We start from the raw sequence: 12776 nt of genomic DNA on the forward strand, positions 1-12776 counted from the left end.
CCCTCAGCCGGTAAAGTCATGGCGACTGTCCTGTGGGAACCTGAGGGGGTTATTCTCTTTGATGAACTACCTCGCGGTGTAACGATAAACTCTAAACTGCACTACGCTACCCTCAGAAAACTGAAGAAATGACTTCAGCATGTTCGTCGCCACAAAAATGCAAATGAACTTCTCTATGACAACACAAGTCTGCGCACTAGAGAGGAGCTCACAAAACTTCATTGGACTGTTCTTCCTCATACAGCCTACAGCCTGGATATCGCAGTTCTCGATTTCCATATGTTTGGGCCAATGAAGAATGGTCTCCGCTGGAGGCAGTAAGTGGATGATGGGGGGGTATTGATGCAGCAAGACGTTAGCTCCGACTTCGAGCAATACAGTGGTACCATGTGAACATACAGGCCGTCCAGTAAGGAGGCGTAAAGTCATTGCACTGAACAGAGGTTGTGTTGAAAAATGGGGTTTTTTAGCCAAAAGAATGAGGAATAATGTGGTTTACTGGAATACTGAATTAAACCTACCTGCTATCAGAAAAAATGTGTTGCATTACTTGTTGAATACCCCTCGTACAAGATGACATGGCAAGGGATACCACACACGGGCAACAGCAAAGATACTTACATGGGCTTATATACGCAACTGGCATCTACTTGTTAATGATTGTCTTGCACGCTCAAGACAACCAGGTGTTTCGATAATAATGATACTGTCTGCAGCTACAGCCGAGCAGGCAACTAGCTCTTCTGTAGTGTCTATTGCTGTTTCCACTCCCTAAAAAAAAAGGTAACATCTGTAAAACAATACCCACTACACGGCAGCGTTAATGGTCTCAGTAGTAGCGTCAAAACATTCATGTTCCCTAGTGGAGACACAGTGTAACATATGATATTTTTGCCCTCTAAATACTCTAAAATTTTATATAGGCCTACATAGCTTTTTTACAACCTGTATGTGTATTTTCAAATAGGCAGCAAAACGCAAAGAATAACCAGTATTACGACAACAAATGAGTGGCACTGCTGTATGTCCATATCGTTTTGGTTAACACTGTATGCGAAAATGAATATTTGTGTTTGTGTGTGTGTGTGTGTGTGTGTGTGTGTGTGTGTGTGTGTGTGTGTGTGTGTGTGTTCCATCAGATTACTAGACTCCCTGTAACAAACTTGGTGTATGCTTACAGTTCTAGAGCATATTGAAACTCCCACGCCACAGTATTGTAGCACCGTAAAGGATTCAAAATAATATGGTGCAGTTTTTTGAAAAATGGATTGTCATTTGCTGTGATACGCCTCGTTTCATGGGACATAATTCCTGTACATATTTTTAGTTATATAGCTGTACTTAAATGTGAACTCTCTTTGTGTTCTTGCTGGGAATATTTGTTATTAGCATTCAGATAAATTTGCAATTGCGACGGCTAGGTAAGAAAGCAGTCTCAGAATGTTGTTTATTTTCCGTTGCAGTTTCTTGTATGTAATTTATTCTTAGCGCCTAAGATATATGACAAATTTATTGAAATATATTTTTGTATCCTTGCAGGTTCATCACTGGTATATTACTTCTCCTTTCATTCTAATAACATTTAGGACAATTGAAACTTTGTCAGTACTTCGTGTGCATTAGATATTTCCATAATACGCAGGCGACTGATTCCAGCATACACTCTTTGGTTTTGTGAACCATGTAACTTTATAAAAATATCATTACGTAATTTTTTTCACTTGGGAATTTGGCCAATAATTCTTCGCAAGACATATTTCTTTCTTATTTCACTGATAAAATATTTATTTTCAATTTTTTCAGACAAACGTCACAAGTAAACATGCCTTGTTATCGAATATAACTAAAGACTGAAAAACTTAAGTACATACAACTTTTTTCTTTTTAGAATTACACTAATAATCATCGCGTGGAATTACAACAAAGCTGTGGTATATTCTCGCGGTCTATGGCCGCCAGCCAAACACGTCGCTAACAGGGGGACCGCGCCCACTCGTCATCATCGATTTCGTACAAATTAATAGTGTGTGTAGGGCTTGGCCAGAAATGAAAGTGACAGATGTGCGAGCTCCAGATGGCCGAGCGTTTAGATTGGTTGGTTGTTTGGTTTAAAAGAGGGGGGAGGGACCAAACTGCTTGGTCATCGGACCCTCGTTCCGATTAAAATGTTTCCACAAGGGTGGGATTAAAATAATCGAGACATACAAAAAAGAGCTGGAAGAAAGGAGAAAACCACAAGAATTATAGAAGGGCAACAAACACTTAAAATGGACAATACCGGACAAGAAAGCCACAGAGAGACGCAAGAAACATGTAGAAGAGATCAAAATAAGAAAGCAGATTACCATGGCTGGCTGACCATGAGAATAAAAAGGAGAAGCCAGCCACTCTGCAAAACATTAAAACCTTCACCCTAAAAGCAGTAGGGTGTAGGACACAGAGGGACAAAGGACATGCGCTAAAACTTAGATCAAATGATCAAACCCACACACTCACGAATAAAATGTAAAACTAAAGCTGCTCTTGAGGCATTGACGACCTACATCGAAGGCAGGGTGCTAGGAAAGTTAAAAGTCCGCCACAGAGCGGCTAAAAAAATGTTCAAATGTGTGTGAAATCTTATGGGACTTAACTTCTAAGGTCATCAGTCCCTATGCTTACACACTACTTAACCTAAATTATCCTAAGGAAAAACACACACACACCTATGCTCGAGGGAGGACTCGAACCTCCGCCGGGACCAGTCGCACAGTCCATGACTGCAGCGCCCTACACCGCTCGGCTAATCCCGCGCGGCAGAGCGGCTAAAAGCGGGCAGTTCAGTAAGAGGTGGATGACCGTCATTTGTGAGCCACAGCGAAACCGAGGTGGGTCCTCTCGACGGAGGAGGTAATCATGCGTTAGCCACGTATGGCCAATGCAGAGCCGGCAGAGGACAACTGATTCCCTGCGAGAGGACCGCATGGAAGACTTCCACACATTCATAGCCTCCTTAATGACACGCATTTTGTTATGCGTACTATTAGGCCATTCCGTCTCCCGAAGCCGAGAAACTCTGCGGAGTAAGACAGAACGCAGGTTAGTTTCAGAGATGACCATCTCCAGAAGCGGTTTCCTCGTAGCCTGTTTGGCCAGCCTGTCGGAAAGTTTGTTGCCTGGGATTCCGACGGGTCTTGGGGTCCACACAAACACCACTGACGGCGGGACCGTTCCAGGTCATAGATGGACTCCTGAATGGACGCAACCAAAGGATGGCGAGGGTAGCACTGGTCGACAGCTTGTAGGTTGCTCAAGGAATCAGTACACAGGAGAAATGACTCGCCAGTGCATGAGCTGTTCTGCTCAAGAGCACGAAACATGGCCGCCAGCACTGCAGTGAAAACACTGCAGCCATCTGGCATGGAGTGCTGTTCAATATGTCCTCCATGAACATACGCGTAGTCTTCGTGACCATCAGCCATCGGTGCAAACCACTTCATGGCCCTGGTACATGTCGAAAATCGAGAGGAAGTGACAACAGAGCCGCAGGGTTAACGAAGTCCATAAGGCCATGCGAAACGTTCAGCAGAATCACTATGTAGGTGTACGTGAATAGACCTCGAGGAGAGGAGGTAACGGTAGCGACTCCAGTCCAGACAGAAGGGACCAGACGCAAACCGCAATCGTAAACCCTGACCTGGGCCGCCGATGCGGAAGATGAACCATCGTGGTTGGGAAAAGGGATTGTAATTAAGATGCGCAGGAGAACTACGAACGTGTGCAACGTGGCTAGCGAGCAGCTGTGCACACCTAACCTTCAATAGTGGGACTCTGGCCTCCACCAGGACTCTGGTCACCGGGCTCGTCCTAAAAGCTCCCGTCGCTGACCGAAAGCCACAGTTGTGCACTGGGTCGAGTAAACGCAACGCTGACGGCGCCGAACCGTAAATCAGACCCCCATAGTCAAGGCGGGATTGAAAAAGGGCTTTGTAGAGCTGCAGCAGCGCAGAGCGATCTGCACCCAAGTTGGTGTTGTTCAGGCAGCGGAGGGCATTGAGGTGCTGCCAGCACTTCCGCTTAAGCTGACGAAGGTGAGGTAGCCAAGTCCTAAGATTCGATATGTCTCCACTACAGTGAGTGTATCGTCATTAAGGTGAAGTTCTGGTTCTGGATGAACGGTGCGACGCCGACAGAGATGCATGACATACGACTTCGCAGTTGAAAACTGGAAGCCGTGGGATAGAGCCCATGACTGAGTCTTGTGAATGGCTCCCTGTAGGGGCAACACCAGTACTACAGGAGCAGTACGAAACACAGAAGTCATCCGCATACAGAGAAGGTGAGACCGACGGCCCTACAGCTGCTGCTAGACCGTTAATGTTTGAGCACGGAATGATGGTGCTCTACCGCCATTGCGATGGAAAGACGCCATCACATCACATCTGGTCGAAGATGACGAGGAGATGTCGCTTGTAGCCAGACAAGAGATGTTTAATCATCTGACTGTGCATCTGATCCGGCCCAAGAGCTGCGTCGGGACAGTATACAAGGGTACAGAGCCACTTAAAGGCTATTAAGTTCTCTAGGAAAGTGTGCCACTTAAGTCGCTGTAGAGCTCGCCGAGGCTCTTAATTACCTCAGCGACACCCGGCGACCACCAAGGAACTGTGTTTCGCCAGGTGCACCCTAATGAACGAGGGATCGCGTTTTCCGCCGCAGAAACGATCTTTGTAGTACCTGCTCAACGACAACATCGATGGCACCATGTTGGGGACAGCAGAGGTAAAGTCTTCCCAGTCTGCCTTGTTTAAAGTCCATTTGGGTAGGCGTCTGTGGGCATGATGCTGGGGGAGTGACACAAAGTTGGGGAAGTGGTCACTACCACACAGGTCGTCATGTGCTCTCCAGTGGATAGATGGGAGAAGGCCAGGACTGCAAACCGAGACATCAATGGCAGAATATGTGCCATGTGCCACACTGAAATGTGTGGGAGCACTTGTATTTAAGAGGCAGAGGTTGAGTTATGACAGCAAATTTTAGACCTCCCTACCTCGTCCAGTAAGCATGGCGCCACCCCACAAGGGGTTACGCGCGTTAAAATCTCCCAAAAGTAGAAAATGTTTAGGGAGTTGATCAGTCAGTGCAGCCAATACGTTCATGGGTACTGCACCATGTGGAGGAAGATATACATTGCAGACAGTTATTTCCTGCATCGCCCTTATTCTGACAGCCACAGCTTCAAGAGTGGTTTGAAGGGCCAAAGGTTCACACATACTGAGTTCAGGATACAGATGCAAACTCCACCTGACACTATATTATGGTCGCTATGGTTCCTGTAATATAGCTTACAGCTGTGGAGGGCATGGGTCCACATTGCCAGGAACCCGGTTTCCTGGAGGGTAATGCAGAAAGCAGATGTAAAACTTAACAGTTGCCGTAGCTCGGCTAGGTAGTGGAAAAAACTACCGCAATTCCACTAGAGGATTACGTGATCGTGAGACTGGGAAGGCATGAAACACTCAGTGAGGCAATCTACGCCTCAGGGTCACCTGCTGCCACCAGATGAGTACCTGTGTGATCGACATCCATTGTGTCTGAGGACCCAGAGCGAGCTAGGTCGTCACCGGACGCCAGAATCTCCACCTCATTCTCAGACACAGAGCTTCTTGGTAGTGGTTGTGTGGGTGCCACCGCAGTGTCTTGATTCTTGGGGGTCTTTTTCTTTTTAGGTTTCTCTCGCTGCTCCTTAGGTTTTTCCAGTTGGAAGGGTTTCACTCATTCAGTCTCAGGGACTGAGGAGGACAGTGAAGCCCTACGCCCAGCTACCTACGATAGCTTCAGCCACTGGTAGGAACCTGGGAAGGGAGTGACACTGGCGAGAGGAGCAGACGAAGACTTGCACTTCTCTGGCTGAGTAGTGCGGACTAACGTCACCGATGGTTGGGGGGGGGGGGGGGGAGGTTGTTGCTCCTGGAGTAGGTTGTGCAGGAGCAACAGGGAGGGAAGTGCCCCCCACCATCAAGGGAGCAGGTGGAGTCTGACGGCTCTGAAAGCCAACTCTAAGCGGCGGAACGGAAGATGGTAGAACCGTTGTCGTAGTGGCGGCGTAAGTCGACGTCATATGCACAAGATGTAGCCTCAGTGTAGGTCAGTCGGTCCAGGGTCTTGAATTCCATTGTTTTTCTTTCTTTCTGGCGAATTCTGCAGTCTGGAGAGCAAGGCGAATGGTGCTCTCTGCAGTTGACACAGATGGGAGGCGGGGCACAGGGATGTGAAGGACGTCCACAATCCCAACAGGTCACGAGGGAAGACATATGGCAGAACCTCCAGCACTTAAAGCACTGCATCGGGGTAGGGATATATGGCTTTACGTCACAGCGGTAGACCATCATCTTGACCTTCTCGGGTCACCCTCGAAGGCCAAGATGAAACTGTCGGTGGCAACCCGATTTTCCCTCAGACCCCGGTGGACGCGCCGGACGAAATGGAAACCTCGCCGCTCGAAATTGGCGCGTAGCTCATGCTCAGACTGCAAAAGAAGGTCCCTGTGGAATATGATACCGTGGACCATATTTAAGCTCTTATGGGGCGTAACGGAAACAGAAACATCCTCCTGCCTGCCACAGGCGAATAGTGCCCGTGACTGGGCAGAGGAAGCTCTTTTGATCAAGACCGATCCTGACCGTATTTTGGAAAAACCTCCGCAAACTTGTCCTCTAAATGCTCCACAAAAAACTGATGTTTCTGAAATCCCTGGACTATCAGGACAGAGCCGATGATGTTATATTTGTGGAAAGTGACCAAAATAAGTTGCTGTCAGTTGCACTCAACATATAAACTTCAGTTGTTAAAACACACAATAACATAAGTAAGAATTAAAAACTCTGAAGGTCTTAACGAAAGAGCTCCGTTGGTTTAATTTAAATCGGCTGAAGGCCACATATGAATATCCAAGGCCCAAGGCCTAAGCAAGGAATTGAGGTACAGGAGTTCTTCTGGAAGTTTCACTTCTTTTAAAAAAAAAATTTTTTCTTCAATAAAAATAGGCTGATGGTCTTAGGTTAAATGTCTCCCATATAACTCGGCTGAAGGCCAAACATTAAGCAAGAACAGTGTTAACGCTTAAGGCCAAAACAAAGATTTCCAATTTTAATTCTAAATAGGCTGAAAACTCGGCTGAAGGCCACATATAAAGAAAACAGTTTATCAGCTTCAAGCCTTGGAAGAAGTGCTTTCAATGTAAAAGGCTGAGGGCCTTAGCTTAAAATACTTCATGTAAAACTCGGCTGAAGGCCTGATACTAAAGAATAACAATGTTATGACTTAAGGGCAAGACCAAAATTCTGAATTTTTAGTTAAGAGAGATTAAAACTCGGCTGAAGGGAACACATACCATGCAGAAAACAATTTTGCGTCTTTAGGCCTAAAAGAACAGCCTTGCAATTTAAATAAGCTGAAACTCAGCTGAAGGCCACACACAGTACTTAAAAGTAAAAAGGAAATCACTATGTAAAACAGAAGGAGCGGCGCTCAGAAGGTTCCAAGGGTCGGCCTGGGAAGTACTCCTAACGCACGCTTAGGTGAGACAGGCAGCCCGACCGACAAGCGCTTAATCGGAAGGCAACACAATCAAGGGACGGTTCACGACCGATCGACACTCTGACCGATCTCCTACGATCAGATCCAACTGCACAGATAATGGAAAGTATCGGCCGATCAAGAGTAACCGAGATACCGATAACTTCAAACTGGGTCTCACCAAGATCAAGGCATCAAACATCAGTCAAGACGAGTTTAAAGGAATCCGAAAATACAAGTCCCAACTGTCAAGTCACTACCGGAGGCTGCAGATTCTAGGCAACAAAACACACGACTTGTTATCAAACACGTCATCGGCTGAGGAAAACAACGATCCAAAAATAGCGAACAAATCGTAACAGTCGAGTTTTAAGAACAGGTACCTAATTACTTAACTTGAGGATCCTACTTCGGAAGAATGCATGAAGTCGCTCACACAGCTAGCGCCTCGAAATGAAGAAACTGCGTGTGCCCGCTGCCAAAAGCCCCGGCATAGCACCGCGCTGTGGAGACTGCGTCGCTGCTCAGTTCCAACGAACTAACAAAGTCCAACCACATCGCGACTCGGAAAATGGCGTTCGTCCTGAGGATCCAAGAGGTCGTTGAGTGAAACTACCGGCCGGACAAACGACCGATCGCAGCCGACTTTCGGCAATAGCGGTCGCGGCGAATACTAACACCATACGGACCCCACCGTTGCTGGCTGCCAACTCCTCCCCGACAGCAGACCCCATGTCGCCATCCGAAGACCAGGCGACCGATCGAGCAACGGCCTTCCGACTGCGTCGACCATGGTCGCGGCGTGTACTTGCACTGTGCGGATCCGCCTGCTACTGACTGCCAACACCGTGCCCGACTGCTGCTCCCAACTTCCTTCGGACGGACGAAGTACCGGAGACACTGGCTCGGAGCCAACCATGCAGACGGAACACAACCGACATCTCTGCACAGGAAGGAACCGACCCAAATACGCGTCATCGATGGGACGACCGGCCGAACGACCAACCAACGGTCGTTCCCGCTGGTACTGGCTGTGTGGACCTCACTGGGGCTCCGTCCCCGACTGCACTGCTGCGTCCCGACAGCCCTCCTGGTCCAACGTCACTACTGGTCCTTCTCCAACTGACTTCCAGACACACGACGGCCCGGAAATATTATCGGTCGCTCCAGAGGTGGTACGACAGTGCACTATCGATAGGCGCTGCTGCTGCCACTCATGGGCAAGTAAGGCAGGAAGTTAGTGACGCCAGCAAATTGAATAAGAAAACGAGGCGGCAGTGCCTTAATAGAAGATGACAAGCAATAAATGGCATAAGCACGAGCCGTGCAGGGCTCACTTTCATTGACAAGAAGGATTCCTCATCAACTCTCGTACATAGGAGGTGCCAGTGTGAATAAGCTTCGTTGCCATCCTTAGCCTCGCGTTCCTCCCATGGTGTGGTCAGAGGGGGGGGACGATTTGGGGTCTTATTTCTTAGCGTTGAAGTTAGAGACTGCTGGTGTTTGACCACCAGCAAGTGATGGTGTACTACACTTCATGGCGTGTCATCCGCCTTGATTCCACAGGCTCCGACAAGGAGGCCTCCCCACTGGCGCCACCTAGCCACAGCAAAGGCCACCTGGCAAGATGGCCGTTGCCGGGAGTCCCGATGCCCCAGGGTGACGGACATCTACTCCTTGGCATACATGGGGAGTTAACGGTGCAGGCATCAGCAGAGCGATACCTGTGTGGTCAGGGGGCTGCAACCAACAGGGTACATAGCGGTCCCACCTCAACGAACTGGCTTCCGTGCTGGATATCAGTCGCAAACGAGCTAAGTTCCAAAAAAAAAAGTTCATATGTATGTGAAATCTTATGAGACTTAACTGCTAAGGTCGTCAGTTCCTAAGCTTACACACTATTTAACCTAAATTATCCTAATGACAAACACACACACCCATGTCCGAGGGAGGACTCGAACCTCCGCCGGGACCAGCCGCACAGTCCATGTCTGCAGCGCCCCAGACCGCTCGGCTAATCCCGTGCGGCTAAGAAGTCCATTATCGTGGACAGCGCAGAAAGCGATACTACACAGAGGATGGAGGAAAACGCACCCAGGAGTGTGACCTCGCCAAACAGCTTGAGAATGAGCGGAAGTGCAGATCCACGTCGACGAAGGATGCGAGAGGACTCAGCGCATGATGGGCACTAGGCCCCATGTAAGGCGCCCTTCCCCAGTTGGCTCTCTCTTCGGGAAAATGTTGAAAAATGGAGGTCAAATGCTACAGGGGACCATCACATAAAGGCTGAAACGTGTGAGACTCCTTTTAGTCGCATCTTACGACAGGCAGGAATACCTCGGGCCTATTCTAACCCCCGGACCCGCAGGAAGGTGCGTTTAGGCAAAAATAGCAATTTTCGCGCGGGTTCTGCGAAGTATGAGTTATTTACGTTAGCGTTGTTTTCAGATAGTATTTGGTTACAGAACGGTAATCTGAGGGTCGTGAGGTAGAGACCCTGTTCGGACATTTTTTCAATTTTTTACGTTACTTACGCTGGAAAGAAACTGAAATGCTGAACATACTGTATTTCTTAATATTTTCATAAATGGCACTAAAAGGAAAGCCACAGGATAGTAGATAAAAATAGTAGTATAAATTTCCAAGAATGGATTGTATTTACAGCGTCCACGAGAATACTACATAGACGGGACTGTAATTAAAGCTTACAGGACTTCATATTGTATTAGTTTCATTTTGACCTTTAAGCAGATTTAGGCGTGGTTTGTTGCAAGGTACGCTATGAGAGAACATTTCATGAATATAAACCAGGTTTATTTCTCGACGGAAACTGCAACAAATGTGTAACTACAAAAACGCAGCGGTTATGACGGAGCAAGATGCCGAGGAAGTTACTGCTTCTCCGTTTTACGGTGAATATAACCCCGGGACTTTTAAATCATAAGCTGTAGAATAATAAAAGGATTTAAATTCATATGCGATCTCGCCTTGTACGCCTTACAGTCCTTTCCTAGAAATTTATTTGCGGTGTCCTCTTGGGTGATGTAACTACAATCCGTTCCTGGAAAATTTATTGTTTTACCAAAATTTCCTTTGCTTTCCTTTTCATGCTTTTTATGAAAATATTGATGAATACAATATACTGAGCATTATCCGGTTTATTTGTACTGTAACGTACTGAACGTCGCACTGGACCAAATGATTCAGCCTCGCATTACTGGTCTCCAAGGTCATCGGACCTGATTGTTCAAATGGCTCTGAGCACTATGGGACTTAACATCTGTGGTCATCAGTCCCCTAGAACTTAGAACTACTTAAACCTAACTAACCTAAGGACATCACACACATCCATGCCAGAGGCAGGATTCGAACCTGCGACCGTAGCAGTCGCGCGGCTCCGGACTGAGCGCCTAGAACCGCTAGACCACCGCGGCCGGCCGACCTGATTGTATTTGATTATTTCTTGTGGGGGATTATAAAAGATTCCGTTTATGTGTCTCCGTTACCAACAACAATGAATGAATTTGTGGGGGCTATAAAACATTCCGTTTGTGTGTCTCCGTTACCAACAACAATGAATTAACTAAGACATCGCCTCACACCAGCTGTGGAAGCTGTAATTTAAGACATGCTTGCTGTAGTGTGGGAACAATTTGAATACCACACTGAAATATGCCGTGCATCTCAAGGGGCATATTGAACACCTATGAAAAGGCATGGAAAGAAAACATTTTGAGTTTTCTGTTCATCAAAAAACAAGATTTATTGTATATGTTTTTTAGTTTCAGAAATATAGACGTGCCAAATCGGATGATTCATTTTGATACACCCTGTATTTTAAAATAAATAATTTCCCTACGTCGTTTAGGTGACAATGATGGCTTTTTGATGAAAAATTCTGTCTCACTTTATGTCTAATAATTCGTTTTCTGCATTTGATGGGGAAAAATGCTGCAACTGATCCTCAGACGGCGGAAACGTACGGCAACAATGCAACATCATATATGCTAGGTAGATGGCGCAGATGCTACCCGTGTGAGGAAATAAATGTGAATGACGAAAAACGAAGTTCTCTCTGAAGAACTGGGAATCGCAACTGGACGCCTGGTGATCCATTACCGGCATATCACAACTGTAATAGTGGGAAAAAAGAAAAATCAGCCATGAGTGAATTTTCAGCATTTTACACGACATTTGGAACGTGATAGAAGTCGCTGCCCACTGGGTTCCGTGACTGCTCATACCCGTTCACAAAACCCGCCGAAATGAAGCAGCAGCGGAAGCGTTTCTGGGTGTGTCCAGACAATCCAAATGACTTCTTTAGCTTTCTAATTACTACGGACGTGATATGGATTCGAGACAAGCAGAAAATCAAAAAATGGAAACATATGAATTCAACATCACCAAAAAGGCAAACCCACACCCATCATTGAGCAAGGTGGTGATAAGTGTTTTTGGTACTGTAATGGTGCAGTGCAAACATATTACGCACGTAACGGACAAACCATCACAAGAGCATACTACCGAAATCTCCTCAAGAGGCTACTGGAGGTGGTCAAGAAGTTGCAACACTGTCGTACTCACAGGAAACAGCCAGGTCTTACAGGAAAATAGTAACAAATGAAGATACCGTTAAGTCTTAAAAGTTTTATACGTGGCAAGGGCCAGCCGGCGTGGGCGAGCGGTTCTAGGCGCTTCCGTCTCAAACCGCGATACCGCTACGGTCGCAGGTTCGAATCCTGCCTCAGGCATGGTTGTGTGTGATGTCCTTAAGTTAGTTAGGTTTAAGTAGTTCTAAGTTCTAGGGGACTGATGACCTCAGATGTTAAGTCCCATAGTGCTCAGAGCCATTTGAACCAAAGTGGCGAGGAAAGTCATAGGGCAGCCAGCGGGAGAGCCAGGCGTCGGCATGTCGGGCGGTCACGTACAGCGATAACGCTGTAAGCTGTGAACACTGAGTGATCCAAGTACGTCACAGAGTACCATTGTTCAGCTTAGGTCCAAGCGCACTCAGTACACATATTGACAATAATAGTTAGGTTGGTTGTTTTTGGAGAAGGAGACGAGACAGCGAGGTCATCGGTCTCATCGGATTAGGGAAGGAAGAGGAAGGAAGTCAGCCGTGCCCTTTCAAAGGAACCATCAATAATAGTTAGGCCTGCATTTCCTGGATAGACAGTGAGCATAGGATTGGTTGGTTGGTTGTTTTGGGGAAGGAG

The sequence above is a fragment of the Schistocerca americana genome, chromosome 7 (genome assembly GCF_021461395.2).
Source record: "Schistocerca americana isolate TAMUIC-IGC-003095 chromosome 7, iqSchAmer2.1, whole genome shotgun sequence".
Lineage (NCBI taxonomy): Eukaryota > Metazoa > Arthropoda > Insecta > Orthoptera > Acrididae > Schistocerca > Schistocerca americana.